At 32.2% G+C, this 20,026-nt stretch overlaps 1 long non-coding RNA gene across 2 annotated transcripts; it reads right to left on the bottom strand.

The window, feature by feature from the left end:
* Window positions 1–16,957: 16,957 nt before the first annotated feature.
* Window positions 16,958–18,314, bottom strand: LOC139907017 (uncharacterized). 2 transcript variants are annotated; one of them, XR_011783317.1, is made up of 3 exons: window positions 17,923–18,314; window positions 17,732–17,871; window positions 16,958–17,669 (listed from the first exon to the last, which is right to left on the bottom strand). It is a non-coding gene; the product is annotated as an uncharacterized lncRNA (long non-coding RNA). The 2 variants fall into 2 exon arrangements; XR_011783316.1 differs by having other exon boundaries at window positions 16,958–17,871.
* Window positions 18,315–20,026: the final 1,712 nt, after the last annotated feature.

The raw sequence follows: 20,026 nt of genomic DNA, 5'->3' as shown, positions 1-20,026 counted from the left end.
CACACCTTAAAAATATATAATATGGTTTAAAAGTCCATAGAGTCCATATATCTGACGATTGTTGTGTTCAGATCTACAGGAAGATAATTCCTTTTTGATTTGCATGCATAAATCATCTTGTGATTCTTTGCTATTATCGCCTTCAAATATAAGTCATTGTCACCTCGAAAATTTAACCTTATTTTATCGATACCGATACCAATTTTAGAAAAAAACAGTCGTTTCTCCAATTTAGATTAATTTTCCCAACACTACTTATAACTCTCGAGGAGGAGCAAGCCCTCATTTTTACTCTCCGTCTTTCATGATCACACGCAGTAGTTATTACTAAAGGTGTGAGCGTCTGAAACTGAAAACTTCTTTAAATTTTACGCCATGCACATACTCGTGATTTTTATTGAGTTGAAACCGGTTTAGACTTTGAGGCAAGGGTCTTGACTAGTTATAAACAAAACTCCAGTAAAATCTAAATTGCAACAGTAAAACAACAGCCAATAATATGGAAAGACGTCGAGTTGCAATTTTGGAACTTTCCGCGCGGGGAAAGTCCCCAACTGAAATTGCCAAGATTCTGAACTACAGCCGCACCACTGTTTACAGCGTGGTAGCCAGAAGGACTCCTGAGGCGACCACAAGATCTAAGTCAAGGGCTCGAAGGTCGGACGAAATGGTTGCTGCCGTGAAAAAGTCTGTCGAGGACAAGAGAGGCAAGGTCACCATCAGCGGCCTCTCCAGGGAGTTCAACGTCAGTAGAAGGACCATGGATCGGATAGTTAAGAAAGGTCTTGGCCTTAAGGTCTACAAGAGAACTCCTCGTCAAGCCCTCAATCCGTAAAATTTAAAGGAGTCTTCAGTTTTAGACGCGCACACCTGTATATACATAATAAGATGTTCCCTTCTCAAGAATTAAGTAATAAGAACAATAGATTTGAATAATAAAAAAACCTGATGATACCACCGATTAGAAAAAGCCGCTCCCGCTTTCTAAGTCCTATTTTTTACATCTATGGTAATCCATACTCAGAGACTGTATTGGATATACTAGTGTTGAGACTCGGTCCAGCCCCGATTTTTTTTTCGGTCCAGACCATGGACCGATTTTTTTCAGTCTAACTTTATGGACCGATTTTTTTCAGTCTTAGCCTATGGACTGATTTTTTCGATCTCATATAGTTATTATGAGGGACCATATTTCTTTTTTTTTCCTAGATCAACCGTCATTGATTTTTTCAAAAAAAACAACAACTCAAAAGTACACGATATCTGCTAGAACAAATACTTTATACATGTAGTATCTATTTATTTATTCAATTATTCAAGCAAATCAGTTGAGTTATAAGTTATAAGAATTTGTTTCCTCGTACATTAGTTAGTTTATTTATTTTATTATTAAGTTGACTTCGATGTTAGAGGAAATCGAAAAAAGATACTTCTAGCTTGATTATCCTTCTCAAGAAATGCTAGAATGCAAAATTCTATATTCCACAATAGATGACGGAATTAAAATTCAACCGAGCTATCTCTGTTTAAAATTCGTATGACGTTAGTGTAGTTGAAAATACATATGTTATAAACAATTTATATATAAAATGGGTCTTGACCGATTTTTTTTTTTTTGGGACCGAACTAGACCGAATTTTTCCTTTGGACTGATCTAGACCGAACTTTCCCTTTAGACCAGTCTAGAAAGTATTTTTCCTTTGAACCGATCTAGACCAAATGTTTCTATGAGATCTGCCCAGACCTAGCCCAGAATATAGAGGTCTCAGACCGGACTAGGATTTCCAGACCGAAACCAAATACTATATACCTATTTCAGGCTTCCTACACCGTTTTTGAATGTGGGGGAGGAATAGTTATAATTAAATTAAATACTCTTTGTTTGCTGATAATTAACAGTTAGTCAAAATAGAGTCAATTATCTTGCAAATTGTATTTTGAAATATTGACTATTTTTCGTTGCTTGGATATAATCCAAAAAATGCAATATACCCTTCTATCCTAAACACAACTCCCCCTCAACTCATTTTAGATCTACACGTTCATCCATAAAGTCCTACATTCCAATAAGTACCAATAATGAACCCAGGTACGGCAAATGCTTATTTTGAATCAGAAGTACATGACGTATCCCACTTACGAACCTACGAAGCCATAACGCTCATGATGTGTGCTATCTTGTGTCAAGATACAAAGGGATGTCTTGCTTTAAGGTATAAAGGAAACCTTTGTGATTTGTTAGATGGTTATAAGATTGAAGGTCAGGATGTGACAGATATTTATATTAAAAACCGTAAGTGTAATTTTGAACGTCTGTTATTTCCCTTAAAATAATTTTTTGGGGTGTTTGGCTACCCCAATATTAAAATGAATATTTCAGTAATATCAAAAAGGGATTTCCCCTTAAGAGTTGCTACATTTGATATCATCAGCTGACAAATGAAATATATCTAGTGATGCATCTGTATCTAAAAATAAAAGAAACAAAGAAATGGGTAGACATAAGAATTCGAAGAATTTTGGGCGCTATTAAGTAGGGTGGACCTTATCTTTTAAATTTTAGAAATGTTGAGGTCAGAGGGTCGAACATTTTTTCCTTTTAGGTGAAAGATATCCTATATAAATTTTGAATATTTAATAAGTTTGACCTTTTTCTGACCTTTAACTTAGCTCTTTCCATAAAAATCCTTTATAACCTAAATTTAATCTAAGCAACTGTTTCAAAAGTCTGCACCTCAAAGAGAGACTTCTTGAAACAGATCCTGACTTATGGAATGGTTGAGATGACTACCAACAAGCTCTTGATTCCATCATTCATTTAAAAGGTGTTGATTATGTTGCTGAGCGTTGTTTGGTATCATTAAAGAATATAGTGGTCTACTGACATGTAATTGATCGCAGCTCCAATTCCTCATCCAAGTGGTCTTAGATCATTGAAGCTTATATGTCATTGATTCAAGGAAAAATTTCTGTTTTAAAATTGTAATTTATAAACATATATACAATAAAAATGACTATTACTTTATTGCCTTATATTTAAAATTTAAATTAATAATAAATTAGGAAAATATATAAGTTTAATTATTGAAAAAAAAGAAAAAAATGTCTTTAGGTTGTGATATTTCTTATGCTAAACCCATAATAAAATTGGTTCACAATGTTAGTTTTCAACTTAAGCTAGCCCATAATAGTTCTTAACTACGACTAGTACGAAGTTTTTGGATTTATAAGATGAATTTAGGTAATAAAAGCTTTTTTGTCAAAAAAAAAAGTCAGAAGAAGATCAAACTTTTTTTTTTTTAATTTTCCTTTAATTGGTTATAAGTTAATAAAGTATAAGTAAACATTATATTATTACATTTACTTCATCTGACCGAGGAATCTTTTGGAGAAATTCATATACATCAAGTACATTTCTTTCTCTAGGAATCGCCTGGGCGCGAACGCACACTGAATTTAAGAAATTAACTTCTCTCGAGTGCGTTATCGATGAGCCTCAGCGATTCCAAAGAGGTCAACTAATTTAACCTGATCAGTATGCTTCACGTAAAAAATTGACCATGGCTAATGATTTGGGCAAGATAAATTAATAAATATGGATAGACAAATACCAAAAATTGCAAATGATGGGAATCTTTTCTCTTTTTGACCAAATAAAATCAAACATTAGTTGAAAAATTAAAAATATTTTCGATTGAAATTTTATTCAGCTAAATTTCTTTTTATAAGATTTGTTACAATACGAAGTTATTAAATGATATTTAGGACAAAACTCTCATTTTTGATGTGAAAAAATCCTAAAATTTCAAAACTTTGGAGTCGGTGAACTACCTTTAAATAATGTATTTCACCTAAAAGTAAGAAATTGCGACCCTCTGAGCTCAACATTACGACCTTACTGCTTAGATGTCACAACGTTTTGCAAAGAGCAACGAGTTGTTAGAGGCCGAAAATAAATATAATTCCCACTCTTTATTAGCAAGGACATTTAGGCTGGAGGGACTCCGATGGTAATCCTCAAATCTGCTCCGTCCTACAAGGACTTACAGTCGTAAATCCTTATTGTTACTCTCTGTCTATCTTTAAATGTTGTTTCTTCAATAATCAAACAATAATGATAACAGCTTTTGAAATAAATAAAAAACAACTTTTTGGAATGTGGATGAAGAATTATGGAGAAAAACTCTCCAGGAAAACATGAATTGGAGGGCCAATTTTAAGAAGTATCCGGAGGTCCTCTCCAACATGGAAAGGAAAATCAAGGAGTACCCCAACATATTGATGAGTCGCCTGGGGATTGTACTAAATACATGAGGAACACCCGCTACCTTCTAACAGAGGTTATGAAGGCCAGGAGACTCGAGAAGTAAAGAGGCAAAGAGATGGGGGCCAATTCCTTGCCAGATTTGAGTCCTCTAGACTAGCATTATGCAATTTGGAGTAGTAAACCAACAAAACTCCATACCAAAAGGTAGACTCACTAACGACTGCCATAGAATCTGCGTTGAAAAAATTGTCTGAAAGGTTGCCCAGTCCTGTATGATAAAAATGTACATAAAAGGTTGAACAGAAATATGATTAAATAATATTACAAGGCTATTTTTGTCTATTTGGTAGATAAACACCCCAGTGAATTTGCAGTACATATATATACTGTTTGTTTATTTTTTCAATTATAGCTTGTTTGCATACGGACTACACAACAAATATAACCCCTTCACATCCATGCGCATAAATATAATGGAAGACTGCATCTCGACCTGTAAGAATAATGAGAAGTGCTTACAACTTGTATTCGATACAGCATCAAGAACATGCTCTTTATATGATGAAATTGGGATATTGTATCCGGAAACAAACAAAATTTTAGCTACAGAATGTCTATCATCGTTAAAAAACATCAAAAATATTATAACTTTTCATTAATTTAATCAAGGAACGTGCATTCCTTTTTTTACAACCAAATAAGTGCATTTTTTTTTAATAATGCAATTATTGAATATTCCATGGATGCTCAATATATTAATGATGTTATTTTTTGACTATTTTACTAAAAAATTAATGAAATATAAGTACACTATAGCACATTATAAAGTTCACATACTAGTAAAAATTTTAAAGTAATACTTTTAGTTACTTTCCAAAAACAAAAAAAAACAAAAAAACATGTGTCTTTCTTGTGAATTTCCAGACCATCTCAATTTATAAAGTTTCAGGCCAACAATCCATATTTAACTAACTCTTCAGTATGTATTTTTATTTGGAAAGAATTTGTATAAAAAAATACGTAAAAAGAATAAGTAAAATATTTATTATATGCTTATTGTGAAAAATCAGTCACTTTAAGTAATTGCATTGGTATATATCAAATATAAATAGATGCATACAATATGGTAATATTTATAAATTAAAAAGACAGATATGTAGTTATAAAATTTATATTAATAAAATTTAGGAAAGAATCAATGAATAGACTAAAAGATCCAGTGTTTGATACTTAGGTTTGTTATATTTCGTACTTTTTAATTTCCTCTTGTTTTGGCTTGAAGTTAGGGTTTCATAAAAGAATTAGGCATCGTTCAACTTATTCATAGTTATCTATTTCTTCCAAGTCATCTTCTTCTGACGGCAGTCTTCTTGTCTCTTGATTTCCCTTTCAGATGGAGTGCCTCTAGCAAGAGCCAAACGATAACTGCTTATTGACTTCTTCTGGGACACTTCTTTTTCTGTTTCTTCCCTTTGAATCTCATTTAAACATTCCTTTTCGAAACTTTGAGGATAATTCAAAGGGATTCCATGTATAAAGTCATCTCTGATTGAGGATTGTTCTTCACGGTCGAATATATGAGGAATGGGAGAGGAATTTTGAAAGTATTCATCCAAGTCGGGAATTACTGGCTCTTGAGTTGGTTCAGTAGCATTGCAGCTAAGGAACTTCCTTTGGGCCTTCTCTTCCTCCTCCATTTTTAGTTGTAATTCTACATCAGGGTCATTCCAAAAGTTGTCTGGGTTAATGGGTGTATTCCCAAATGAGAGTTCCAGAGCTCCGGTATATTCGAATTGTACCGATTTCTCAATATCTGCATTCAATCTATCAACAGCTTTACTCCGTCTCTCTCGATCCTGTTCTTCTTGGCTTATAAAATGTTTTAATCCCTCAGGCTCCCCTTTCCATAGATGGGGAGCGAATCGGGAAATTCTTTCTTCAATGGCATCCAATAGTTGATAATGGCGGCCACAAAATTTCTTCCCCGTGGGGAAGAAATTTTGTACATCCTCATGGGATAGATTGGGAAAAGGACTTCTGTAGAATGAATTCATGTCTAATCAACTATCATTTATTGAGTCGTTAGATCAATTAAGATTGAGGCTGAGGATCTCAAGTTGACCCTTTTATATGTACTCTTAGTATCCGCCGGTTATTAAGGAAACGGACCCTGTCTTAACAACTTGAGTGGGAGGGGGAAATTGGAAATAATTTTTGAAAGCTCTTGTTTGTTTCATAACAATGTATTCATCAAATGTCAATATAAGTAAGAGTCTAATCCCAGTAGGATGGCCCATTCGTGGGTACATAAAAATGCACTTGAGAGTCTTTCTTCTTTGTTTTTGGATGATAATAATTAATTAATACTTTTTTTTGTTTTTGTGACCAATGCGAAACATTATTTTTGTTATTGAAATTTATCTAAAGAGGAAGAAAATGAAGATTCTAAAATTAACAAAATAGAGATGAAGATGATTTTTTTGAGAAATATTTTATTTGCGAAAAATAACTGAGGTCAGAAGTCGTGTCATCACAGCTGGTTGGACCCTTACACAGAGTTTGTTCAATAATATCAGGCTATGTATATCGATATTTGATCTTCGGAGTAGTGGATTTGTCTTGAAGGTACATTTATGGCGTTTCCACTTAAGGTTCAGCATCCCATAAACTTTACAAAGCCAATGGATACGAAATATTTAAGTCTATAGTTGATCTTGATAGTTGCTGTAAAGTGAATTATAGAAAATAGTGCAGAGCCATTTTTAATGAGATCTTTAACAACAATACATGGGGTTCTAATGTTGACATAGCTCTGACTAGGATCAGGGATGGTTTTATGGAAATCATTCCGGATTCTCTAAACCGATTATGTAAATCAGGTTTGTTTTTTTATCTGTCCTGTTAATCTGTAATTGGTATTATATAGCAGGAATTTTATTATCCTTAGCAGTAATCATTATTATTTAATTCCTGAGTAATGAACATCCTTTCCTAAATAGATTCAATTACATTCAAAACCTGATTGTGCATTCGTGTGTGTTCATAAAATATGGAGCGTAACCCTGAGGATTTGTTGCGGAGTTATAATTGTAAGTCCTTGTTGGACTCAGAGTAGAATTAGGGATCAATATCGGAGTAATTCAGGCAAACATCCATGTTTCTTTCCTTTTCTCTTTCCTCCCTTGTCACAGCTGACTGTAGCTGATCTAATGAAACGTCATGAGCATTATTCCTTCTCTCTTGCAAAACATTCTTCAAATTGTCAGGGTTACCATGTTGATTTTCGTATTTTTTTAAATACCCATTCTACACTGGATTTTCATCATTACTCGAAACCAAATAGGAAAGTTGAGAATAATAATGAATATACAAGTCGTCAAGCATCAAGTATTTGCATCCCCTGATATCCATCCCATAGATAAATAGATACAATTCAACATTATTACTATTTTAATTAAAAACTAATAACTATTGAAGAAAAATTATTATTATATTTGAGGATATGAATTAGTACATACTTTGGAGATGAACCACTCAATGCCTATCCTTATATCATGAGGACATTACAATGAGAATATTTTCGGGACTCAGTCTCACTTCTCAGTTCATCCAGATCTCTTCTCCACCATCTTAAGGAATGAGGTAATTTTTCACATTCGTAGGTTAGATGAAACGAGGTCTCCAACATTTTATGTCAAAAATAACAATTTCTCTCTTCAGGATCTTCTGTGATCTAAATTTATAATTATTTCAATTAATAATAATAGATTTTTACAATATATGTATGTATTTTATGATGGTAAATTTGTCTAATCATTACTAAGTGCATACTTTGTTTCATCAATATTATTTATCAATTGATGTTATTATTTCCCCCCATAATATTAATTTATAATTTTATTTACATATATAATAATTAAAATTTAAAAAAAAATTTATATCATTGTTATAACTGTATAATTACTATTCTATAGTGTTTTTCTATATTTAATATGCATGTATTTTTCGTACTTTTACTCAATTACACTATAAAGGGTTATGTTTGATGTGTTTTAATATATAAATGATCTTTATTAATCACACTTTTATTATGAATTCCATGACTTTACCAAGATACACTTTCTTAACTATTCACAACTTTTCAATGATTAATATTTCAGAAAAATTATAGACAACTACAATTAAATTACAATATTTAAGATAACACTTAATTTTTTTTACAAAAAAAATATCCATAATATTGTAAATCTAATGGAATTTAGTATTTATAAAATATGTTATCTTGCATTCTAAGAATTCATCTTGACTCGAGTTCCGAACTTTGAGCTGTACAGGACATTCCTTCCGAGAGATTACTTGGAGGAAGATCTACTCCAGATATATGAGAAAGAAATGACTATTAATATTCAATTGAATAATTTATTAAAGGGTATTCACCAATGCCCTAGCATATGAAGGATTAGGCCAAAGAGAAATCCTCCATATCCTCGAAACCAGAGAGATTATTTTCTCAAATCCCGTAGATAAACTCTTTCGGCTATCATCACAGATTGTTCATCACGTGATCAATTTTTTTCAAAATTTTGAAGGCTATTGGAGTATGTTTACGTCGCTGTTGTTTACGTTTATATATCATGAATCTAACTTATAAGTAAATGCACAATCTCTCAAATTTTGTCTTGTCAAATGATTAAATGACGTCATTTCACCACCTCAAAACGGTCACCTTTTAAGGAAAAAGTTTATTTTAGTAACTTAATTAGTTAATTATTGGTTACGTGGTCCGTGTTTCTTTTATAAAAAACTAATTTTCATACTAATACAATCAAAATTTTGTCAAATTTGTACCTAATGCATGATAAACTATTTGCATTTAAAAAAAACAAAAAACAGTTTTAAGGTTGGTTTACTGATGGATAGAGGTTATGACTTGGACTCAAGACTGGCGACCCGACTAGATCACGCAGTTTAAGACTTGATTTGGACTAGAAAGCTTAGACTTATTATTGTCTAGAACTCAATGTGCATAGGGGTGATACTCAGTCGCTCCTACAGAATGAAATATACATTCATCGTGAATAAATAAACAATTCCTAGATCAGACGCCGTAATTTTAATACTATAATGTTTACTTATACAATTAGTCAATGAAGCTAGCTCAACCTGACCAATTAGAGGAACATAAAAAAAAGATGCTGACGAAAATGCTACGGTCACTACTTGTTCGAAGGATGTCTCTAACAGCGCTAGGTACTATTGCCTTAAACTATTTTGCCTCAGGGTGTTTTGGTGAAGCTTCTCAAACAAATATTTGCCGTCAGTCTGGGTAACTTTTACAAACTTGAGGAAGCTCTCTTTCTTGATGCCTTCACTCGTCAGATATCCCAGTGACAGACTGAACTGCTCCGTGTTTGACATATCTGATGTCTCATCAAAAATCACAGAGAACCAGTAGTCATCATCGCCGGCACAAGTCTTGACATCTTCAATTATATTTTCCGTCACTTTGGATGCTATAATCTCTATCAGCTCATTTTGGATGTCAGGTGAAGTCCATTTGGCAAAACCTGCCCCAGCTGAACCAAGTTTTTTGTCTTCGGCCTCCAGTTTATCTTTGAGAATATGATTGTCGTGTGAACGCAGGGACAAAAGCTCCAAGAAGTTTCCTCGATTGTTTTCATTAGATTCCGTCAACTTTTCTCTTGTTTCGGAATCGCCCCTAAAAGACAATCCTTGCTTTGCGAGGAACCCAACAGTTTGGAAAAGATACCTCAAATAAGCTCGCCACTTCACGACTTCCTCAGCATGTTGAGACTGAACATGGCCGAGAACCGAGGTATTCTTTCTCTTTGATGTGAGGTAATTGATCCACTTTTCCATCGACAGTTTGTGTTTTTTAGAATGAACTTTCAACGAGGAACTGTTTTTCCATGTTTTGAACTCAAATTTCCCAAGGTTGGAAATGGAAAATTTGGAACAGGCGAAACACTTGGCTGACTTTTCAACCTCGTCATATTCTAGCCACGGGAACTTACGGAACCAATCATATTGAAAGTCTCTGGAGTATTTGTCATCTATCTGAGGACTGTATGTTTGTAACTTGGGCTGTAGAGGATGATCTCTCTCGACTTTAGGCACAGTTTCCCGCTCACTAAATTTCTCGCTTCGACACAGACGGAATATTTTAATTCATGTGTTTGGAGATATAATATTTTATGGAGGATATCGATTTTTTTTATGCTGGGGTAAAATGAGTGGTCAAATTGTAGATTAAAATCAGGGGTGATGGTCATCGATGGATTCTAATTATTGTGGGCTCAGGGAGTTTCTCCCCTTCAAAATTTTTTCGAAAATACTGTTAATTTAAGTGCAGTTTTTAGGCAATATGTGAAAAAATATAGCCTATAAGTGAATATATATCCATATTGGTGATTGTTTTCATTTTTATCAGATTTTTGACCATTTTATTGCAGGGTGGGGGCATCCCCCCCTCATCCTTAATACAACTCTAACACTGGGTACAACTAAATAAAACAGCTGTTTTCCTAGTATGAAGGACAAAAAAGATCTCTTATTAGTTCATAAGGTATTATTGTCGCACACACTTGTGGTATGCTTCAAAGTATCTTTATTGTTTGATACTTCCCCTCAGATCGATCTAAAGACTTATCGTAATTTAATAATGGTTTTTTATATTGATTTATAACAAAATTGAGGGTTTTAAAATGTCTTGCAGAGCTTGAAGGGTAGAATGTAATCAAACGTTGTAAAACCAAAGAAAGGAAGACCGTGTATCCGTCGACTAGTCATTGAGAATATCGGGTAACTGCCTCAATCATAATACATTTCCATTCAAAGTATCAAAATTTCGAGTATTATCGATAACCCTCGTTAGTGCTAATATCATCATGAAGGGCATTTTCTTTCTCATTAATTTGCTTCTGAGTGACATTAAACCCAAGTAATATCCTCTCACAGATTTGACGAGGTCTCAGACTTTGAGGGAAGGGAAATGTACACATTGAAGGGTTCTTCCTTTTAAAGAGATGTGATTGAGCCACTAAGAGGCGAGATCCCTAAAACAGAATGTGAAGTCGAACAGAGTATCAGAATTTTTATGGATTGTATATCCTCCAAAGGACTAAAATATGAGCTCATAAGTTGGAAAAGGATAGGCGAACCCACAAATCTGAATGATTGGAGGTTAAGATCCATCCAAATCACCTTGAATTACTTTATAGCTCATACCTTTCACACTATTCAACATTAATATTCGAATATTAATTAAGTAGTCATAATATGAATAGTTTTTATAATAAAGTCATCATTAGTATGACGTATTGTTATTAGAGTTCAAGCATCAACAGTTCACATGGTACACGAATAATATTAACATAATTTTTCTAATGCTATTTACGCTTATCATATATTTTCAAGAATTTCCATCTTTCTTGGTTATTTTTTTATTCATTCTAATACTACTTTTGAAAAACATTATTTTATTTTGTTACCAACTGCTAATTACAGGGTGCGTGAACAAAATCTGCCGCTTCAAAAAAACAAAAACTACAAGCTTATTTTATAATATTTATTGATAAAATAAACACGAGTATATTTATTAGGATATAGAGCAGCTATCTATTTAATGTAGCCCCCGTCTGCGACCAAAACCCGCTCAATGCGGCTACGAAACCGAGCACATGCATTTTGGATCTGCACTGCTTCGATCTCACTGAATTTTCCTTGATGCAGGTGATGAGAGACTGCTTGGTGTTATGGGAGGAGCGGTTGATCATGTTCTCCACGTAGGACCAGACATAGTAGTCCAACAGGTTCAAATCCGGTAATGAGGGAGGCCAAAAGGAGAAGAGTACGAACGCAAAAGCATTGTTTTTCAGCCATTCTTGCGTCCGCTTAGCTTTGTGGGTCGGAGCCGAGTCCTGATGCCACATCCACAGCATGTCTCAAAGATGTGGGGTAGCATGACATGACCCTCACTTGAAACGACCCAAAGACAATGACAGTGGCCGGAAATCGCTACAAATGGTCAACAATAACTGAAGCCTATGACCTGGGAAAAATTTTAACACCAAAAAGAGACAGATCAGACATCAGCTGATGGAGTAATGTCGTCTTTAAAATGCGGCAGATTTTGCCCACGCATCCTGTACTATTAATTAAGAATAGTTATTAATTAATATATGCATTTAATTTATAAACTTATATTTGACTGAGTATGAAATGACACAAATATAATCGAAAGGCTTCGATTTTATATTAGTTAATATAATAAAAATAACCGTCTGTAATGTATTAAAGTTTTCTTCCCCCTTGTTCTCTTCTCTTATTTTCTTGTATATATATATATGTGTGTAAAGTACAGTCTTTTACTTGATTTTAAGTATAAATAGTTGTGTATTTTATGTATGTATTAGAGTAGGTTTTTGTATTCATAAGAATACAGATGTTCTTATAAATAACCGTTGTATTATTCCTCCACGCCTTTCCTTCTCCTCACTTCTCTCGGTCGTCCCGGATATCTCCACCTTTAAATAGATTGTGTCTCCTCAACCTCGTCAAGACACAACAACGTCGCAGAAAAATCAAAGGTTTATTTACTTGGCTGGAACGTCCATCTCAGGGAAGCTAAAGTACATTGGTGATATTTTTAATAGTGGAATTAATTTAACTGAATGTCAAAAAAATGGAATTCTAAAAAAAAAAATTGAGTTTCACAAGTGTGAAATAGGTCCATGCAAGTATATAAAAGTGATTTTTTTATTTACATGGGTCTCCGTTAAGATGAAATTAATGTTTTTATTATAAAATTTTTTATTATTTTGTACAAACTTAGAAGTACTATAACTCCAATACCATATAATTTTATTCCACATATCGAAACAATTTTTACACAAACTACGATTAGCTCAAGTATGATTTAACGTTTATATTAATTTTTTAAGTATGGCCTTTATTTTTGTATAGCTTGATAACGTATTGTTTTGTGGTTTTATCTTTTATTTCAAATTGTCTTTAGGACGACCTGCATGCAGGTAAAATAGATCGTAAATAAAGTTGTACTTGTGTACAAAAAATAAATAATATATCAATATAGGATTTAAAAATCCAAATCCTATGTAATGCTTTTTCGAGTTCATAATACGTAGAGTCCCCTACTTTAAATAATACAAAAGTCAACATATAAATATAAATAAAAACTGCCGAAAGGAAAAATACTAAATTAGTGTTCATTTCAAAAAGGTAGCCTTGCAATTAGATTAATATTACCTATTTTTTCTCTCGTTTGAACTTATTTCGATGGTATGCATTGAAAAAATTAACCTTATTATTTCATTTTGTAACCATAGCAGTATTATTATGAATATTAAAAAAATAATGTGTTATAAACTTTTAACGATATACCAACAACATATATGCATCTAAAAAATTGTTTAGTTGAGAAGTACATTTTTTATTCACTTCAAAAAAATCTCAAATCGAAATTCGCAAAGAAAATTGCAAAATAACTTTTTTGCACTAATTTTGCAAAAAAAAAATAGTGGCATTTATTGGAATTGTAAAAGAAACACCAATATTTATTTTGTACTTGCAAAAACAAAATAGGTATTAAAAATAATGTTGTTGAAAAAATAACACTCCATAACTGGTTCATATTTGCAAATATTGCAAAAAATTTGCAATAAAATATTCTGGAAGTTAAAAATACTCCAGTTACATTATTGCTTTGGCATTTTTTTGCGCAAAAAACATCGTCTTCCGGCATTTTTTCTTAAAAGACTGAAAATTGACGTTTGATAAAAAAATGAGGGGAAAAAAAGAGAGAAAAAATCAAAAAATTATTCAGAAAATGACATATATTTCAGTTAAGCATTAATTTTTATTTGGAAAATTTATATGCAAACGAATCTCCGGACAAATGGTTTTTGTGTTTAGGGTAGAGCATAAGCCCCCTTATATGACCTCCCCGGAAATCGACACCCCCGTCTTAGCCTGTCCCAGCTTAAAAGAGGGACTCCTGCAAAATCTCAGCCTCCTAGGTTAAATGGTGGGGAACGTACAAATGACATCTAGACACACAACCTCTCATTAATTTTTCAAAATGATTGTTACCAAGTGGATCTCAAAGTATTGTTAAAATTATTTTTCTTATTAAAAAAATATTTTTGATGTTTTTTCAATTATATTATATCCTGATGCCTATAAAAGTTTATACAAATGAGAATTTGTCTTTTTAATCCATTAGATAAAATTCAGGCGGCAAAAGATTAAATTTGGTGGTTTACGCTCCCAAAATGATCGACATCAATAATAATGACGTCATTTGAAAATGCTCTACTGAAACAATCATATAGAATTATAAAATAAATTCCTGCTGTGAAACCTATAACATAATTAATGTTAGAAAATGTTAACGCTAAAAATGTTAGTATTTACTCAATCATAACACAGGGGATAAATTTTTTACAATTAGATTCAAAACTACAATTGAATTTATCTATGGGCGCAGAGTCCCAAATTGATCTAAGTTTTTCTTTCAGAATTCTGAAACATCTGGATATTAGCTATTAGCTATTAGACTATTATCGTTCAGTCATCTTTTACTCTTAAAACAATCGCCACATTAAAAGTAGGATTAATAAAAGTTATCTTAAAGTGTTTTTTTAAGATTAAAAAGTGTTTTTATTGATTCTGTATCTTGTTCTGAACTCGATATATTTGCATTTTGAGGCTGAAAAATGATGATAAACGAGACTCTTCTTTAGATCCTTATAACTTATTCTGAATACATAGTGATGAGAAATATCATGGCGTATATTATAGAAAAATATTCAATGTCTAATTTAAAAAAAGATCTATTGAAAAAATATGCATGTCCAAGGATTTTGTTCCGTTTTGTGGTGATCCCATTTTTTATTGGGGTTTATGAGCAAATAGTCAAAATTATTATCATACTTTTATCCCATTTCAGTGTCAATTTCATGACTTTATGTTCCGTCAAAGAAAGATCGAGGTAATTGAAGGAACATAATTCTAAATTGGTCATACATCTCAAGAAATTTTCGAATTTGGATTCAAAATTTCACGAGGGATGACGGGAGGAAGAATTCATCCGAGGAAAACTCATAAGAATGAGAAGGAAATACTAGGATGGAAACAATAAAGCAATCCATTCACGATTAAATTATTCATTGAATATTTTTCTATCATATCCCCCCATGTGAAAGTTATAACCACTCCGCCACTACTGGAATGTTGTTAAATAGAGGGTGGACTCTTCAAATATTCACATGAGGGAATGGGTCATAATTCAAAGACAACATTAGACATCAGCCTTACGAATATACCAAAGAAATTCATGGAAATCAACTGTTTGTTAATATAAAGCAATCCAGCATGGGAGTAACATATGAAAATCGGTGTCCCATTCAATTCAATGAATAGGAACAGAGGTGCACCGTCATCATGGTATTGGTGCACACCAGTAGCAAAAGCAACCAGTCCCAGCAACGGTCATGGTCTTTGAGGTAAGCTCAGTAAGGATGACCCCACATCTTTGATACTGACCTGAGGGTGAACACGGACGTTTACCTGGATGTTCTGATAGCTATGGTGTACCCCATGGATACAAAAAGTGGCTGGAAACCGTCTGTGGATATTGTAGCAGGATAGTGCACTCTTTCATGTCTTTGGTAGCTAAATGGAACCGCTAAAGGAGCATTCCCACAACTTTGTCCTAACTCACCAAACAGGAATCCCCCAACTATTTATTCTGGGGCGTGTTAGAAGCAAGGACCAACCGACGTCCTCACAAAAAAGGCCTCCCTGATTGCCTCCATCGAGGAGCAGGCAGCCAGCAAGGAGAAATACCTGGTGAAGAAGGCTTGTAGCAGATTCAGGAGCAGGGTGGAGCAAGTCATTGACCCAGAGGGCTCCTAGATTGAATAAATGGATTCCTAACATGAAAATATAATAATATGTTTTTTTTCTTGTTTCAATAAAATCAGTTAAATATTGAAGAATTCATGCTTATTGGTTTTACAAAAATGAGTATCACTCATGTTTGAAGTCTGCGCCTTGTAATTATTATTGACATAAATAAATTTTATAATAGAAACATAGTTCATACAACTGTCAAGAATCCCCCCTTCAGACTGGTCTAGATACCTAATTAGATCAGTGCAAAAAAAAAAAAAAAAAAATAGAAGCATCCTTAGACATATTCTGAATTTTTGATTGAAACACTAATTTTTATCTGTTGATTTGTCTATTATATATTCCTGTTTAGACTAATTGTATCACGAAACCTATCACTCTGAAGAAAAGCAGAAAAAAGGTCCAAAATCAGGTGGTAGATGCCACCAACGCCAGAATGTATAATGAGATATAGTTGATAATATTGTAGAGAAAAACGCGTGCGAGGAGGAGGGGAAAAAAGACATATGGTATCATTGTTTAAAATACTGATGTGATTATCATCTGCCTGCTTTATTATGATTTTTGAGGGTATAACGAATGTATTTATTAGCAAAATGTTTAATGAAGATATACTACGTATAATTGACTTCGACGTTTTTATCCGTTACAGTAGATTTGAAAACGTCACACTCCATGAAATTGTAATTCATTATGAACCTTATTCTCAGAATAATAGCTAATGAAACGACAAAGTAGAGTATTTGAAATATATTTGAAGCTCAAAGTTTAAAAAAGAAGGCTTTAATGAAATATAATCTACATACTAAAAAATAAACCATTAAACATTTAAGTTAAATATACAAAATTAAACAATTAAAATCATATAACTATTAATAATAATAAATTATAAATAAAGAATATTGAAATAATAGATTGATCCAGATAATTTTTTCTTGTTCTAACATCGGAATTCAGTTAAATATGTCATAACTTTAGGTTGCAATACACAAGCGAGACGTGGAGTTTAATCAAAAGATAATCACCCCTCTTCTTCATGTGGAAGTTGCTATATACAATTGTGCACAGGATAGATATATCTCTACCGATGAGATCTAACTAATTATTAATAATAAAGTAAATGTCAAAATCATAAAATTAGACAATAAATATATTAATAAAAAAATGTTAGAAATAAATTCATCTTAAAGATTTAGAGCAAAAGCTAATTATGTAGTAATGTCCGGCGATATTACTCCTTATTAAGAGCATCAAAAAATATTTACCCCGTTATTAAGGTATGCTTATATAACAACATACTATTATCATGAAGGATATACACAATTGTTAATTATAATGCAACACCCAATGTAACTACCCTCGTTGTTGTGACCATTTAAACAGTTATTTTTGCCTTTTATGAGTTTTCTGAACACCATTTCTTGGAGCCCATCAACCATAGCTAAGCCTTAAGGGATAAAAAAGTAATATTTAATGACTATGTAATATTGGAAAACCTAATTATCATACCCAAGTCTTAAAACGAAGTAAGTAGTCTCAGACAAACTTGTTGCAAACCATCCAAAGCTACTACCCCCGTTGTTGTGACCATTTAAGCAGTTGTTTTTGCCCTTTACTGAGTTGTGTATCATAATTCTTGATATGTTTAGCTAAAATAGAATCATATTTTATGGTTAGATTTAAAAAAATTGAATACTTACTGTGAGATAGTACAAAATTCAGAGTTCCATTTCGATATTCGTAAATACTTTTTACTGATAACTTGATCGTCATTTGGTGTGGATGACTCAAAACATTTTATATGTATTTCTATAAATGACATCAGTAACAACATCCTCCATTAATTTAATGATGGTTCCTCGGGAAGGGATATGTTTACCCTTGTATTTCTCCATAAATTTTTTGAACGTAGATGATTAGCAATGGATAAGGTTATATTACATACAATAAGCATCCTTGTGAAATCAGAGTTAAAGTCTGACTTGATGTATTCATCGTTAAATTGATTTTATAGATGAATATCCATACTCTAGTTATGAGATGAGGATAATGAGTGGCGTGTAATTCTAGACAGGGGACTAAAGGCACATTTATAAGACTTAATATATATTGCTACCCTACATTCAATAAAATTAGTATTTAATACCGATTCAACATCATAGTTATTTATTTCCTTTCATAAATCGTTGGAAGTTTTCTCTCGACTTATTTTTCTTGAGAACAATAGGAGATTCGAACTGTTGTTCCTTATTAAAGCAGTTTACAATTTCCTTCAAAACCATAGTTTTTAATATCACAATGAAAAAATTCAAAAATATAATATTCGTTCTGCTCAAATACTGTGAGGTAGTCTCAACTGCACCTCAATTAATAAAATGTATTAATTGAGTTCACAATCTCAATAATCTATGACTTAAATGATAAATATTACGGAACAATTTAGTTTCATTTGCAACAAAACCTCAACCATTTTCATATTGAAAAAATGTACTAGAATCTTACATAGTATTAAAATAATTTATGATGATAAAATTTATCTGTGTGTCTGATTATGAATTACTATACTTTTAAATTTTCCCGCTCTTCCATAAATTTAGTAATTCATATTCTAATGTACGTCCCGTTCAGTAGAAAAACAATTATAAAAACGCATCTATTTCAAAAAAGGAGACGGATATAGACTTTAGACATTAAATAAAAGTTGTTCATAATTTTTAGTTACATACGTATGGCTATGTTTCATTCTAATCCGACCGTATTCCTCCACTATGGAGGGAAAGTTTTTTTTTTTGCAAATAAGTTGATTTTTATCATGAAATAAGATTGATTTCCCGTGTCTCAAAGTTTTTTTAAGGTATGGATTGTCGATTTGAAAAGGAACCAAAGAAATTAAAAATTCAAAGGACTAATTATTGTACAAGCAGAAAAAGGGAAAAGGTATACTAATTACGAATAAATAAAGGGAAGAAACGAAGAAGAGGATCAGGGAGTTAGTCTTAGTATGTATCTTCATTATAGTTCAAGATGGAACATTTTCTATAATAATTGTGTTTATTCCAAGATCCCCCTTCCCTGTGGATGCGATGAGTTTCCCTTTTCACGTATAGGAAAACATTTCCCAATTAAGTTAGCAATGACCATAAATAAATCACATCATACCCAGACCCTACAAAACTTTATATATTCATCAAGAAAGTGTAAATACTATTTAATGAATAATTCCTATACAGTAGAATTGTAATAAAATTTTATTATCCATTTAATTTGGTAATAGCTGTTACTTTTTAAAAGTTATTATTTAGGTATTAAAAAAAACAATCTCTGCAACGTTTCAATAACATAGAAAAAATATTTGCTTAATAATATGATTTTTAAGCATAAGAGTTCAAATACTGATTTTGTACATCTTACCTATTAAGCAGATGTTTCGAAAAGTGGAACCTCTAGAAATAAATCTTTAGTTAAGAAACGTACTTTAAATAATCTTATGATACAGAAAATAGATATATTAATAATATCCTTAACGATAATATGCACAACATTTATTTCGATGCAAATGACAAAAAAAAAGTAAAAATTAATCGTTTTGTGAATAATTGAACCTTTTCATACTTAAATTGAACTAAAAAAAATGTTATATGTCTTGTCAATAATCACGTATGAATGTGTCATTCTTATTTTTAATTACTTTTTATTAAGGTGACGTAGGGAATTTTTTGAATAATTAATGTACCTTTTACCTGTAATTCTTACTTTAAGTACGTACCTATTTTACATTTTAGTCCCTCTGAAATATATTTAGAT

This window comes from Lepeophtheirus salmonis, chromosome 13, assembly GCF_016086655.4.
Source record: "Lepeophtheirus salmonis chromosome 13, UVic_Lsal_1.4, whole genome shotgun sequence".
NCBI lineage: Eukaryota > Metazoa > Arthropoda > Copepoda > Siphonostomatoida > Caligidae > Lepeophtheirus > Lepeophtheirus salmonis.
Note: the sequence above shows the minus strand (reverse complement) of the source record. Positions and strands in the feature narration are given on the sequence as shown.